Source organism: Phyllobates terribilis, unplaced genomic scaffold (genome assembly GCF_046119375.1).
Source record: "Phyllobates terribilis strain yellow unplaced genomic scaffold, ASM4611937v1 Scaffold_4__5_contigs__length_816908805, whole genome shotgun sequence".
NCBI classification, from domain to species: Eukaryota; Metazoa; Chordata; class Amphibia; order Anura; family Dendrobatidae; genus Phyllobates; species Phyllobates terribilis.
This window is the reverse complement of record NW_027362764.1, coordinates 174,216,066-174,232,128: the sequence shown is the minus strand read 5'-3', so window position 1 is coordinate 174,232,128 and position 16,063 is coordinate 174,216,066.

Here is a 16,063-nt window from a genome sequence, read left to right as displayed (position 1 = left end):
CTTGCACAGTGGGAAATGAACCACAATGCAAGGACGCCGCCTGGTATGTTACAGTCAGTCATTGCTTTTCAGCCCTGCTTCCACAGAATTTAAAAAAAAATTAAACTGATGAAATAGGCCTAGACAGAAATGATGGTTCTCTTCTTAACTTAATATTTTGTTGAACAACCTTTTGAGGCAATCACTGCAATCAAACGATTCCTGTAGCTGTCAATGAGACTTCTGCACCTCTTCACAGATATTTTGGCCCACTCCTCATAAGCAAACTGCTCCAGTTGTCTCGTGTTTGAAGGTTGCCTTTTCCAGACGGCATGTTTCAGCTCTTTCCAAAGATGCTCAATAGGATTTAGGTCAGGGCTCATAGAAGGCCACTCCAGAATAGTCCAATGTTTTCCTCTTAGCCATTATTGGGTGTTTTTAGCTGTGTGTTTTGGGTCATTATCCTGTTGCAAGACCCATGACCTGCGACTGAGACCAAGCTTTCTGACTCTGGGCAGCACATTTCTCTCTAGAATCCCTTGATAGTCTTGAGATTTCATTGTACCCTGCACAGATTCGGGACACCTTGTGCCAGATGCAGCAGATCAGCCCCAGAACATAACAGAGCCTCCTCCATGTTTCACAGTAGGGACAGTGTTCTTTTCTTGATATGCTTCATTTTTCCGTCTGTGAACATAGAGCTGATGTGCCTTGCCAAAAACTTGCATTTTTGTCTTATCTGTCCATAGGACATTCTCCAAGAAGCTTTGTGGCTTGTCAACATGTAGTTTGGTAAATTCCAGTCTGGCTTTTTTATGATTTTTTTTCAACAATGGTGTTCTCCTTGGTCGTCTCCCATGAAGTCCACTTTGGATCAAACAACAACGGATGGTGCGATCTGACACTGATGTTTCTTGAGCTTGAAGTTCACCTTTAATCTCTTTAGAAGTTATCCTGGGCTCTTTTGTTACCATTCGTATTATCCGTCTCTTTGATTTTTTGTCAATTTTCCTCCTGCGGCCACATCCAGGGAGGTTGGCTACAGTCCCATAGATCTTAAATTTCTGAATAATATGTGCAACTGTAGTCACAGGAACATCAAGCTGCTTGGAGATGGTCTTATAGCCTTTATCTTTAACATGCTTGTCTATAGTTCTCTTTCTAATCTCCTAAGACAACTCTTTCCTTTGCTTACCCTGGTCCATGTTGAGTGTAGTACACACCATGCCTCCAAACAGCACACTGCGTATGTGTAGCCCTATATACAGGCCCACTGACTGATTACAAGATTGTAGACACCTGTGGTGCTAATTAGTGGACACAACTTGATTTAACATGTCCCTTTTGTCACATTATTTTCAGGGGTACCATCATTTCTGTCTAGGCCTATTTCATGAGTTTAATTTTTTTTTTAATTCTGTGGAAGCAGTGTTGAAAAGCAACGTCTGACTTTCATTTGTTCATTTTCATAGATTTTTAATTTATTATCACTTTTGTCAGATTCAAGTTATTTCAGTGACCATTCAGGGTTTTTCTTTCATTAAACGAGGGGTACCAACAATTTTGACCACGTGTGTATATAGTATATACAAAGCTCCTGTGTATGTCACTGGTGATCACTGTATTACCTATACACTATATACAGAGCTCCTGTGTATAATGCCACTGGTGATCACTGTGTTACCTGTACACTAACACTATATACAGAGCTCCTGTGTATAATGTTGCAGTGTTGTTAGTATTGTGGTTTGTATTCATGATCAGTATTGTAGTATTTGGTCACTTTGGGGTGGTAATATGTGGTCTGGTCATGGTTTGGCCGTATTTGTTCCTTGTATGTGGTATGATTTGGTCACTATGTGGTGGTAATGTGTGATCTAGTCATGGTGTGGCGATATTTGTCCCTTTTTTATGTGGTATTATTGGTGTTGATATAGTGGACTGTGTTGTGTATGGCGGTCATTTTGTTCTTGCTGATATTAACTAGGAAAAGATTTTTTTCCATTAGGCCACAGCCCCACCATCAGTATTTGGTCAGTATTTTTTCTCAGGACTGGCTGCCAAAACAAGGAGTGTTCCTCACATGGTTTTGGCTCCCACTCCTGAGAAAAAATACTGACCGGATACTGTCCGAATACTGATAGTGGGGCCGTGGCCTTAGAGATTAAATACTTGGACCAGAGCAGCAGAGATGCACTTTAAGGGGTTCTCTGGTGAAAACAAGTAATCACCTCTCCACAGGATCAGTGATAATATTGATTGGTGGGGGTCTGACAGCTGGCACACACCGGCAGAATGTGGAGCTTTTCTCCCATTAGACTGGAGCGGCATGTGAGATGCGACCACTGATCCATTCATTCCCTCAGTGGCTGTGAGCGCTGCTCTTTTTTGGAAGCCCCCAAGAGAATGAATGGAGCTGCAGTCAGACGTCCCACCTGTCGCTGCATTTTAAAATGGGGATAAGTGTTCTGTCAGGGATAAAACTTCCCCATTCTTCCGATAGGTGCGTTTTCCAAAGTTCGGACCCAAACGCTCAATAAGTGATCACGTATCCTGTAGAGCCCATGGATCGGTGATAACTGGTTTTAACCAAAGAAGCTGACGCGCCCCCTGGGCCATATTCTTTAGGGGAATACCCGGAGCCGGATCAGATGGGGGTTGTAGTCTCCGAGTGGCTGTGACCCGGTCCGTGCCCAGGGTGTCAAGCTCAGAGCATGTGGCAGTCCTACAGATGTTACAAAGTTCGTTATGTCGACTACGCCACCCGTTGGATTGCGGTCACTATGGCCGCCGCTGCAGCAGGGTCCGCTGAGGCTGATGGTGTTGGTGCAGCTTTAGATAGTATAACCCCCAACGGGAGGGGTATGGCCTCAGGGGGTCAGGTGCAGAGGATGGGGGTTGTGGTGGTGCAGCGTAGATGATGATTAAAGACAGAGTCGGGTTGTGCAGTTCAGGGTGTTTACTTACTGCAGATATTCCGGTCACTCCGGCCTTGAGTGATCACCCGAGCCGTGCTGCGTCCACCAGGTCCTGGATTCAGCCAACCCCCAAGCAAGTCCGGAGCGTGTCCCTGAGCCCTCCTTCTTGTCCTTTCTTCTGGCCGTCCCCACCAGGGATCCACCTAGGTCCAGCTCCCTCGGGCCTTCTGTTGGGAGACCCTTGGCCTTGGGTTCCCTGACCCTACATGTGGTTTGCCTTCAGGGTAGATGTGGTGGGTGGCCGTGGCAGATCCTGCCCACGGCCTCCGGTCTCTGGCTGAGGTGTGCTTTAGCCCCCACCAGTTTGGGATCCGGTACCCTTTTGCCAACTCTTCACCCTAGGTTTGTATGTGGGTTCTCAGAGTTCCTTCTTGTTTCCCCCTCTGGGTCTTTCTTGCTCCACTCTCACTCTCTCTGGGGCTTCTCTGCTTTCTGCTCTCTTCCTCTGGCTGCTCTGCAAAGACTGACAGACTGACTGCCTTCTCACAGACTGACTGCCTTCTCACAGATTGACCCTGATCTTAGATGGTGCCCACCTTATATACTCCCTCTATGTGTGAGCTCAGGTGACCAGCACCCAATGAGCTCCTATCTTTACCCAGGCTGCTCCCCCTATCTGCCCCTACACTACTGGGATGTACCACCCCCCTCCCACTCCAGCCAGGAACAGACTCGGTCGTACCTGCACATTTCTAAGTGGGAGTACCGTTGGTCTGCTCCTCGGAAATGGGATATGTGTAGTGCATGCAGCTTTCTGAGCTCAGTTCCACACTCCATCCTTACCCGGGAGTGGAATATCACACCTCTGGGTTGAGGTGCAATACCCCTGTAGCAGCCGAATCCTCAGGGTGCTACATTCCCCCCTGGTAAATCACAGCACGTCCTCGGGCTGTAAGATATAAAAACACATCCAAAATATACAATTTTTTTCATAAACATTAACATATAAAACATATAAAACATCACATATATTATCAGCAATAAACTTTCCATATAAACATTCTTTCTTCTGGTTCCTCCTCCGGTCACTGTGCAACGTGTGACCGGGAAAAGTGCGACAGTCTTTGGAACTCGTGGCTTTCCTATAAAACCAGTAGGGGGCGCTTTAGGACGCGCAACTATTTACAAGGGATATGGCCGCTCTCAGTCCTCGGCCAGGTATTTAAGGGATAAACGGGTAAACAGTTCACACTTGCTGGTCCCAACGGGGACTATATTATCAGCAACAGTTCACTATGCCCCGACGGGCAACTATATACAGCTTGTACTCTGCTGTACTTAACGACGACGTCCTCCTGCTCTTTCTTTGTGGTTACCCTTAGCTTCAGACCCGTCCGGGTCCTCTTGCTCTTCCTCACACCGCAGCTCCTCCTCCGTCAGGCGATGCACATGGAGGGCGTAGGGTCCTTTGGCACACTTGTGCCGGGTGAAGGTGACCTCGTCCCCTATATACAGGTCACGACCTCTGTATCCCTCCGGTAGGTGGGACTCAACGTCTCTCCTGGTCACGAAGACGTCACCTGGGGTGCGGTGATCTCGGATGAAGCCCCACCCGTGCTGCATATTGAACTTGATCACAGTCCCGGTGGAAGGGGGACCATGAGCTGCACGGGGACTCCTCCTGGCCCGGCTCTTCTGCTCCGCGCTCTTTATTTGGGCTTGTTGTTCCCGGACCCGCCTCTCTCTCCGCTCCCTCTCAAAGACCTCGAGCTGCTGCCGGCAGCACTCTGCACGCTCCGCTGCAGCTGCCCGGGTCTCCTGAGTGAACCCCATGAGGTCTTCTCCGGTGGGGTCCCACTCAAACTGTGCCTCCTCTAGCGGGGGCGAGATCCTTTTTACGGGCTTTGGAACCGGAATCAGGGGCTCGTCTAGGGGTCTCTCTTTCCGGAGTCGAGGATGGTGAAACTCCGGTGGCCATATGAAGGGCTGCCCATCCGGGCACGTATGCTGGGCGAACAGATCTTCTCCCAGATGCGGCACTCTTGGTTTTATGGGCGCGGTGGTGGTGGCGCCCGGGTTGCCCAGGCCTTGCGGCCAGGCCTGGGGCACCTGGAAAGTGAAGGGCACCGTAAGGACGGCGGCGCCCTGGGCTACTTGGCCTTGCGACCAGGCCGGTGGCTCCGCGGAGGTAGGGGGCGCTGTTGGTATTGCGGCGCCCGGGGGTACTAGGCCTTGCGACCAGGCCGATGGTACTTCCTGCTTGGTCACGCTCGGGGTCGAGGCGTATGACGTCACAGGGGTCGCGGCCGCGGCTTCCGGTTGAGGCCTAGTCTGTGGCGGTGACGTTGCGGTTACGGGCACGGCAGGGGGTACTTCGGGCTCTGCGACGGGGAGCTGGGGCAGGTACGCGGTTTCCCGGTTTGGGGTAGAGACGTCCCCTTTACCTGCCTCCTTTCGTTCGGCTCCCTTCTCGGCGCCGTCTCCGGCCTTCAGTCCTCCTGCGCCATCCTCAGAGGCGGTCTGTCTCCTCGTCTCGGGTGGCGTGCTCCGCTGACGAGTCTCGGTCCGCTGGGCCATCTCTCGGCTCCACTCCGCCAACGTCTCCCGTTGCACCCGGGCCATCCTCCGTGCGAGGCCCTCCAGCGCAGTCTGTGCACACTCCCGATCTCGGGGGAGCTGTGCCAAGACCTCCACTAAGCCTAGTGGGGTCGTTGCTTCTAGCAGGCTCCTGACCAACGGGTCGGTGCTGCTCTGCTCTCCTTCCGTTGTCTCCAGCAGGCTCCTGGCCAGCGGGCCGGTGCTGCTCTGCTCTTCTCCCATCTCCGGGTAAGCTTTTTCTGGACTCAGCTCTAGGCTTCTTGCCTCCGGGTGCGCTCTCTCCAGACTGCTCCAGGCGACACCCATCTTTGCTCTCTTGTTCTCAGTCCTCCCACTTCGAGGGCGGTCCCGGGGCCACTTGGTGATTGTCAGCTCCAGGGGCAGTTCTTTCACGCTGACAGACACCTCTAGCATCACAGTCTCTGTTGGTGGGGGCGGTTTCCACTTTTGGCGCCATTTTCGGTCCTGGCCCACGATGGGAGGTGGCCTCTTGCCACCCTCTGGCACGCCCATAATGGCGTCCGCTCTTCCAAGGCGGGAAACCTTTGGAAATGGCGGGAATCGTCTCCCAGTGGCGGGAAACTCTGCAGATGGCGGGAAAAAGCTGTTAATGGCGGACAACCGGCGGGAATCGATCTGTGACGGAGTCCGATGGCGGGGACCCTCCGGAACCGGCAGGAGACTTCTTTTTGAGGTAAACTTGTTCTTTTCTTCAGGCACGCAGTACCCGGGTGTTGCGGGCACGTAATCCTGCCGACTACGCCAAAGTTGACAAAGGTGCTACAAAGCCCTTTAATGCAAACATGTACATCCCAGTTAGTGTCGCACAGTAGATGTGCAGGAGCCGCCAGTCAATGCTCCACTATAACAGGAATAGCGAATAACAGATATTTGCATATTGCTGTAGGTGGGCCCCTAGAGTCAATTCCCCCTGTGGGCCCCAGACACACCAGTCCCACCCTGGTCATCACTATACAGGAACCACAGTACTGATGAGACGCAGTACCACAAATAAGCAAATTTACATCCAGTTACCTTAGAGGTGACATCTTCTCTGATTGGAGCTGTTCACATCCTTTTTGTCTTCATGAAGCATATATGCCATGATGAGATTTCATGCTCAGAGCTCATCTCTGCAGACTTCCCTTTTCTCAGTCTTCAGGAGCACTTCCCGATATGAAGCTCTTAAAAATAAGAGTATCATTATACTGCCCAATAAATAACTCCCATGCTGCGCCCCTGAATAAATAATTGTTATGCTTCCTTCTCAAAATGTCCACACACACACTGCCCTTCTCCAAAATATCTCCCCATACTGCCCTTCTTGATAATATTCCCCTTGCGCTGCCTCTCTGCAAAATATCCTCCTCTACGCTGCCCCTCTCCAAATATCCCCCCTCACACACATGCTGCCCTTCAGTATAAAATATCCCACCCACTGCCTGTCACAAAACTGTGCCCCCTTTCACAATTGTTCCCCCATTATGTGCCATAACCCCCTCCCCCACTCATCCACATTGATAAAACATTTAATCTTCGGCTCCGTCGGTGCCCGACGTGTCTCTGCGGCACTAGCAACAGTGTGATAATGTTAGCAGCGTGCTGACCTCAACACGGTGCTGCACGTCGGGGCAGGCTGACTAGCGGCCCTCTGTCCCAGTCCCCATGCCACGCTATTCAAATGTATTCGTGGAAGGAGGGAGCGGCGTCTCCTGGACATCTCAGCGGAACTGATATAGAGGCTTGATCTATCGTCACCTCCAATCTCTCTTCAGCACCATGCACACCAGGCAGCATTAGTTTGCCTTGTGCACACAATCGCGCTGCAAAACTGAAATCAGCAGAGCAAGGGGGTGGCACAGAACAGCATAGCACGCTGCCACCTGGTCCTGCTGATTTCAGCTGTGCAGCACAATCATGTGTGCAAGTCAAGTTAATGCCGCCTGGCGTGCTTGCTGCTGGAAAGAGAGTGGAGGTGATCGAGCGGCCCACTACAGGGTCTGGCCCTTTTGGCATTTGCTAGAAATGCCAGATGGCCAGACAAGCCCTGGGTGGAAGAGAGGTAAACGATGTGGAGGGAGCCCAAAGGCCCGCATGATAGTCATGCGTGAAACACTCCGCCGAGTGGGGGAGGGCACAAGCTCTTGAGGCCAGCTTTCAGGGATACCTTTCAGTCTCACATTGTTCTGCCTGCCTCTATTTTCCTGATCATCCAGGAGGAATGCAAAGTCTTTTAATTGAGTACTGGATCTCTCATATTCTTCTCCAAGGTAGAAAATCTTTTTGCTAGGAACTTGTTTGCCGGTTCAGATGCAAAGATTCTATTATCAGAAGACACCAGTTCCCCATGTATAACATTAAGCGCTTGCTGCTGGGATAGTTCAATTCTTGACACAATTGAGTCCAGGTATTTATTTGTGGGGAGAGCCATCATTAAATCTCTCACAACTAGTGATGAGAGAGCATGCTCGCCACTGCTCGGTATTCGCCCGAGCATGTCAGTACTCGAGATGCTCGGAGCTCGCCGAGTACTTGCGCGATGCTCAGGCGGGAGCTCGGGTCTCCTCCCTGCATGTTTGGCGTTATTTAGAGCGCCAATCAACGTGCAGGGATTGCCTGCCACTCACTGTAATGCCGCAGCCATGTTGGTTGTGGCATTGCATTACTTGGGATCGTTGCTTGGGTCTAGCACCCGAGTATCACGATGTGCTCGGCCCGAGCTTCGAGCACCCGAGCATTTTAGTGCTCGCTCATCACTACTCACAACCTGAAAGTCCAGCTGCATACTTTGTGATCATGGGGGAGGGGAAGGAGCTGAGCAGCTGCCCCCTTGTAGTGTGCTGTAGTATCCTCCGTGAGAATACCCCCATACCAGGAGATGTATTGCGGACAGAGCAGGAGCCGAGGACGCCATCTCTAACTCATACTGACCCACCGGTGTCATCTCTGCCTCCGAGCGGGATGTGGACGGAGCTGCTGAAGAAAGGAATTGCTGCATGTTTCTGAGAGTTCTCATTGTCAAAGGCGAGGAGACCAAAGATCCTCTCTTTTTCCCTGGCGTCACCAGACTACAGCCCCAGCAAGACAGAAAAATAACACAGCCGGCCAAGGAGCTCCAGAGAAACACGACCTCACTCCTTCATGGCCAGACCATGCCCCGAATATTTTTTACTTTGATCTCTATTCTCATGCATTGCAGAACTTGTGTATTGCAGTGCCTGAGACCTGACTCTGAGTCAGTGAGTTCTAAAAGGCTACCGTACCCTAGGGTCAGTGGTGTACCGCCAATGGCGGCAGACCACGCGACTGCTATGGGGCCCGTGAGCCAGGGGGGCCCTATAGCAGTCCAGGGGTGGACATACCGCTGCTGGTGCAGCTGCGCCGGGTCCCCACCATGCAGCTGCACCAAGGGGCCCGCAAGGTGCAGCTGCTCCCTGCATGTGGCGGTCAGTGAGCGATCCCTGGAGCTCTGCTGCTGTCAGGAGGAGAATAGCAGCGGAGCTGGAGGGTTCGTCCTCTGCTTCCTCCCTGACCCAGGCGTGCGTAGCTTGATGACGTCATCATGCAGTGCGCACCTGGGTCAGGAAGAAAGCTGCCGGCAACCAGGAGGATGCTGAAGTAAGTTGTTTTTTTTTGTTTTTTTTTACTGAAACGCTGGGGAGGGGAGGTGGGGGGAAAGCAATGGTGGGATGGTGGGGCTGGGGAGAGCAATAATGGGGCTGATGGGGCTGGGGAGAGGAATGATGGGGCTGGGAAGAGCAATAATGGGGCTGATGGGGCTTGGGAGAGGAGTGATGGGGCTGGGAAGAGCAATAATGGGGCTGGGGAGAGCAATAATGGGGCTGGGGAGAGGAATGATGGGGCTGGGGAGAGGAATGATGGGGCTGGGGAGAGAAATAATGGGGTTGTTGGGCTGGGGAGAGCAATATTGGGGCTGATGGGGCTGGGGAGAGGAATGATGGGGCTGGGGAGAGGAATGATAGGGCTGGGAAGAGCAATAATGGGGCTGGGAAGAGCAATAATGGGGCTGGGGAGAGGAATGATGGGGCTAGGGAGAGGAATGATGGGGTTGATGGGGCTGGGGAGAGGAATAATGGGATGGTGGGTCTGGGGAGAGCAATGATGGGGCTGGGGAGAGGAATGACGGGGGCTGGGGAGAGCAATGATGGGGATGGTGTGGCTGGGGTGAGCAATAATAGGGCTGGGGAGAGGAATAATGGAGTTGATGGGGCTGGAGAGAGGAATGATGGGATGATAGTGCTGGGGAGAGGAATAATGGGGCTGATGGGGCTGGGGAGAGGAATGATGGGGCTGGGGAGAGCAATAATGGGGCTAATGGGGCCAGGGAGAGGAATGATGGGTCTGATAGGGCCGGGAAGAGGAATGATGGGGCTGATGGGGCCGGAAGAGCAATAATGGGTCTGATAGGGCTGGGGAGAGGAATAATGGGATGGTGGGGCTGGGGAGAGCAATAATGGGGCTGATGGGGCTTGGGAGAGCAATGATGGGGCTGGGGCGAGCAATAATGGGGCTGATAGGGCTGGGGAGAGGAATGATGGGGCTGGGGAGAGCAATAATGGGGCTGATGGGGCCGGGGAGAGGAATGATGGGGCTGATAGGGCCGGGAAGAGGAATGATGGGGTGGATGGGGCTGGAGAGAGCAATAGTGGGGCTAATGGGGCTGGGGAGAGCAATAATGGGGCTAATGGGGCTGGGAAGAGCAATAATGGGACTGATGGGGCTGGGGAGAGAAATGATGGTGCTGGGGAGAGCAATGATGGGGCTGATGGGGCTTGGGAGAGCAATGATGGGGCTGGGGAGAGGAATGATGGGGTTGATGGGTCTGGGAAGAGCAATGGGGCTGATGGGGCTGGGGAGAGGAATGATGGGGCTGGTAAGAGCAATGATGGGGCTGGGAAGAGCAATAATGGGGCTGGGGAGATCAATGATAGGGGTGCTGGGAGAGAGCAATGATGGAGGTGCTGGGACACAGCAATGATGGGGGGGCTGGGAGAGAGCAATGATGGCGGTGCTGGGACAGAGCAATGATGGGGTTGCAGGGACAGAGCAATGATGGGGTCTGGGAGAGAGCAATGATGGAGGTGCTGGGACAGAGCAATGATGGGGTGCTGAGAGAGAGCAATGATGGAGGTGCTGGGACAGAGCAATGATGGGGTGCTGAGAGAGAGCAATGATGGGGGTGCTGGGAGAGAGCAATGATGGGGGTGCTGGGACAGAGCAATGACGGGGGTGCTGGGACAGAGCAATGACGGGGGTGCTGGGACAGAGCAATGACGGGGGTGCTGGGAGAGAGCAATGATGCGGGTGCTGAGATAGAGCAATGATGGAGGTGGTGGGAGAGAGCAATTATGGGGGTTTCACTTTGCTTGTACTGTGAAGCCTTGTATGTTTTCCGTGTGCACATAGCCTTACAGTTAATTGGGGAGAGTCACAGAGACGGAATAATTTATATTATTGGCTGGTGGAGATTATAGTTAATGGGGGGCACAGTGCTGCTTATCACTTTATATTTTGATTACTAAGTGGCTAATAGTATATTAATGGGGGGGGTACATATCTGTATTCGAGGACACAGAGCGGGGGGAGACACATGTATGCATACAATATGTGACCTTGTTATTTTGTAGGCTGGAGATCATGGTGACAAGTCGTGGCTGGGAGATGTCGACATGAAGGTCTGACCAGATGGAGAAGAAGCAGCAGAAACTGACTCTGATCATATGACACGTCAGCGGTAAGTGCCTGGAAGTAAATATTATTCTGTATCTGCGCTGTGTGACTTGGAGTGATAATGTTGTCTGTAAAATCCCTTAGACTGCATTCTCACATTTGTGTGAAATGTCCGTGTGCTGCCAGATTTTTTTATAGGATGGTCCACGGACTCGTAGAGTTTTACAGATCCATTCACACATCCGTGAAAATCACGGATCTGAGAATGAGAGTTAAGAGGGTCAGAGAATGTCCTGTTCTGATCCGATTTTGAGGATTAGAATAGGACATGCTCAATGCGTCAGTGAAACAGGGCAGCACACAGACACTGCACACAGATGCAGGAATGTAGCCTTATTATGTATAGTACAGTCCCTTAGTATATAGTGTACTCACTTATTATGTATAGTGCCATCCTTAGTTATATAGTTTCCTCTTTTATTATGTATAACACCCTGCCTTATTATGTACCATCCTCTCTAGCTCTAGGGGCTCACAGTTGGGGGATCATACTGTGTTGGGGTCAGCATACTTTGCCCTGGGAGTTGAGGTGGGGTATAGTAGGGTCATTATACTGCGTATGTGGAGGAATTCACCATGGGGATATCATACTGTGTTTGGGGGGCCCTGTTATTGGCATCACACTTTATGGGGCAATGAAAGAGAGATCTAGGACTTCAGCAGGAGGAAAATTACTATGTAAAGGATGGAAAGTTGTGAGATCTGATCTTTGGTGACCCTAACTATTATTTACATTTTCTTTTGGGGGGGGGGGCAATTACAGCTTCTGCTATGGGGCCCCATGATTCCTATGTATGCCCCAGCCTGGGGTCATCATATGACCTCAGGGTAACATGGCAATGATAGGCACCCGCCATTACGAACTTGGGGGGGTGCGATCCTGACAAAGGAGGTCTTTTAACCCCCTTTTAACCACTTAGATTGACAGTTGTATTAAAGGGGTTAATCGGCCCCGATGATTTCCAAAACCGATTGGGCAGATGTTGCAGAGCATCAGCTGTCAACCGCAGGAATTGCACCCATGGCGGGGCCATTCTAAAACGGTGATCCGGAATAAGTTCCCTTAACAATTGCAGTTTTAATGTGTATTGGCGGTCATTGAGGGGTTAATCATTTTCTAACACCTACTTGTGTCCATTTAATTTAAAAATAAAAGTATTATAATAAAAAATAAATAATAAAACAAAAGCGCATTTTCACAAAAGAAAAGAAAAGAATAATTTCAGACCACTGAAAAAATACAACTAAAGTAAACTTATTTTCAAACAAATATTTAAATAGCATTGAAAATTCATATTGGCTGGAAACTTTCTATAATCCTATCTCCCATCAGTAATGTAAAGCAACATTATGCAGTGGGTATTCAACTCTATCCACCTATACTTGCATACTAAGATCCAAAAACCACTTGCAAATCATATATAAAAACAAAACTCTTTATTAAATATATTTAAAATACATAACAATATGCGGCATCAAAAGACAACCACATGGAGATGAGGAAAGAGAAAATTCAAGAAACAGTAGGTGAAATGGTCCAGGGTAAGGTCCAGCTGTCATATACATATATGTTGTAGAAAAAATATAACAGTTGCCCACAGTAAAAAACAGAAGGGTTAGCAATAACCCCCTTCCTCCAAATTACGTGGTCATAGTGGAGTGAGCGAATAATGTCCACTTATCAATCACAGCTCAAAAATATATGTATCCCCTCAAAGTGCCTGTACAAATCACCTATATGGAAAGCAGTATACCATGTTGCAAAGATTATCCTCCCCAAATCACCAAAGGGGAGAGGGTATAATGATGACACTATACTGCTTCACCAGCAGCCAACCATGAGCAACCGCCTGCATAAGGCAGACTATCGTAATGTAAGCAGCTTACCCATGTGAGCTAGTGCTAATGTGGACCACCACCAAAGAACACCCTGACGCGCATTTCAGACTCTCTTGGCTTTCTCAAGGGGAGTGTTTGAAGAGTAAAGTCCCATCCTATTTGTACCCGTTACAAAGGTATGTGCGCCAATAAACGCAGCGCATATTCCAGCACTCCTTTCTGGTATGGATCAGGGGAAATCCCCATTAGACGTTATCGGTGCCGTTACCGGAAGTGACGGAGGCCTTCACCAATGCAGGGATTGACAGGTTTGGCGAGCATGTGCATACCGGCGCCATCTTAATGGAGTCCCATGTACGCTGCCATCTTGCCAGGTCCATATCCAAATATTCACATATATGCAGGTCAACCCATATGCACAGAACATGTCACATAACCTAACACACACAAGGTAAGTCCATCCATACCAACCAATCATACAATATATTGTGAAAACTATATATGTACATATAGAGAATATCTTCATATCGTGCAAGGCAATTTATCAGGATGTTCCAAGAACAAATAAATACCAAGGTCCAAGGGTATTGAAAATGCAATTATCTCCTAACACCATTACTATCCCCGTACAGCAAACCCAAGGCAATATAGATGGTATACCAAAAGATCAAGTCTGATGGTGAACTATCCTCCCATAGTCATAAATTTACCATCATGGAATATTAGTACTAATCAAACCACAAGTCTTTGTCCCAGTGTGCTGAATCAGTAAACGATAGACAATTAGAGCACTATACACCTAGACCCAATTAAAGTCAGAAAAGTCCCAAAATATTGTAACATCTTCGTATATTTCAGGTTGAGGGATGACACTCTCAGTCACGGAAATATAACATCATCACTCCGACCATGGCATCCGGCTGACACGCATCTTTCTTCCAAGGTAAGTAGGTCCGGTATTCAGTAGAACAATTGGAACTGTATATACAAATTCTTTACTATAATCAAGAAAGGAAGAAAAAGGAAAAATTAAAAAAGGGCACAGAAGTTAAAAAGCAGAGATCACAGGAAAGGCGAGAAACTAAGCTTCTCATTTAGCCCACATGGGAACATTGTTCCCAAATCAACAATCCATTTCGGCTCCAGCTGAGCCAGTGCTTTTTTTAGTGTCCCCACCTCTGATCCCACAGTGGATTCTATCGATTCCTCTGATTTTGAATCCCCGTGGGTCAGGGTTGTGGCAAAGTTTAAAATGCTTCGGTATTGTTTTTAAGGAGAGATAAATAACACAGCCAGCCAAGGAACTCCAGAGAAACACAGCTTCACTCCTTCATGGCCAGACCATGCCCCCGAATATTTTTTACTATGATCTCTATTCTCATACATAGCTGAACTCGTGTATTGCAGTGCCTGAGACCTGACTCTGAGTCAGTGAGATCCAACAGGCCACCGTACCCTGGTGTCATCATATGATCTCAGGGTAACATGGCAATGATAGGCACCCGCCATTACGAACGCGGGGGGAGCGATCCTGACAAAGGAGGTCTTTTAACCCCCTTTTTAACCACTTAGATTGACAGTTGTATTAAAGGGGTTAATCAGCCCCGATCATTTCCAAAACCGATTGGGCAGATGTTGCAGAGCATCAGCTGTCAACCTCAGGAATTGCGCCCATGGCGGGGCGCTATTGACTTATTCTTGGCCGCCATTCTAAAACGGCGATCCGGAATAAGTTCCCTTAACAATTGCAGTTTTAATGTGTATTGGCGGTCATTAAGGGGTTAATCATTTTCTAACACCTACTTGTGTCCATTTAGTTTTAAAAAAATATTTATTCTAATAAAAAAATAAAAATAAAACGAAAGCACATTTTCACAAAAGTAAAGAAAACAATAATCTCAGACCACTGAAAACATACAACCAATTAAACTTATTTTAAACTTTGGAGAACAAAAATGTTTGATTTTCTTAATAATATGTAATAAACATTTAGCCCTTTTTCCTCCAAAAAAAAATACTTAAAGTACTTTCATTATTTTAAATAAAAACTCACAAAAGAAAAGAAGAAATTATTGGACATCTGGAGGGCTCATAATACCGCACTATGATACTGACATAATCATTCATATTAACAGAATACACATCCCAAGAAAAGATGTCCACCTTTTATTTCCCTGTACACAGCTGTATATTCACCAAGGAATCCTGCCCGACATTCAGTAACATTCAGCATTACCCATAACGGCTGAGGAACCCTGTGCTCCAGCGTGACCGCTGCCTCCGGGTTTCACAAGCTTCATGTGAATTTATATGTCTGCTGGTTAAAGAAACACTGAATACAGAAAGGAATATTTTATACTTTGCCATTATAAGTCGAAGTGCGGCTACAGAAGACATTGCAGGGGGCAAGTATTATTGCACAGTGGCAATTAACCCCTTAATGACCAGAGCATTTTCCATTTTTGCTTTTTCGCTTTTTACTCCCCTTGTTCCCAGAGCCAGAACTTTTTTATTTTTTGGTCAATATGGCTGTGTGAGGGCTTATTTTTTGCGGGACGAGTTATACTTTTGAATAACATCACTGGTTTTACCATATCGTGTACTCGAGAAGAGGAACGGGAAAGAAATTCCAAGTGCAGTGAAATTGCAAAAAAAGTGCAATTCCACAGTTGTGTTTTTTTTTTTTTTTACCACATTCACTGAATGGTAAATCTGACCTGCCATTATTATTCTCCAGGTCATTACGAGTTCGTAGACACTAAACATGTATATGTTCTTTTTCATTTAAGTGGTGAAAAATAGCGCCATTCTCCAAGACCCGTAGCGTCTTCATTTTTTGGGTTCTGAAGCCGAGTGATGGCTTATTTTTTGTGCGCCGAGATGACGTTTTTATAGATACCATTTTGGGTAGATATGATGTTTTGATCGCCTGTTATTGCATTTTATTACAATGTCGCGGCGACCAAAAAAACGTAATT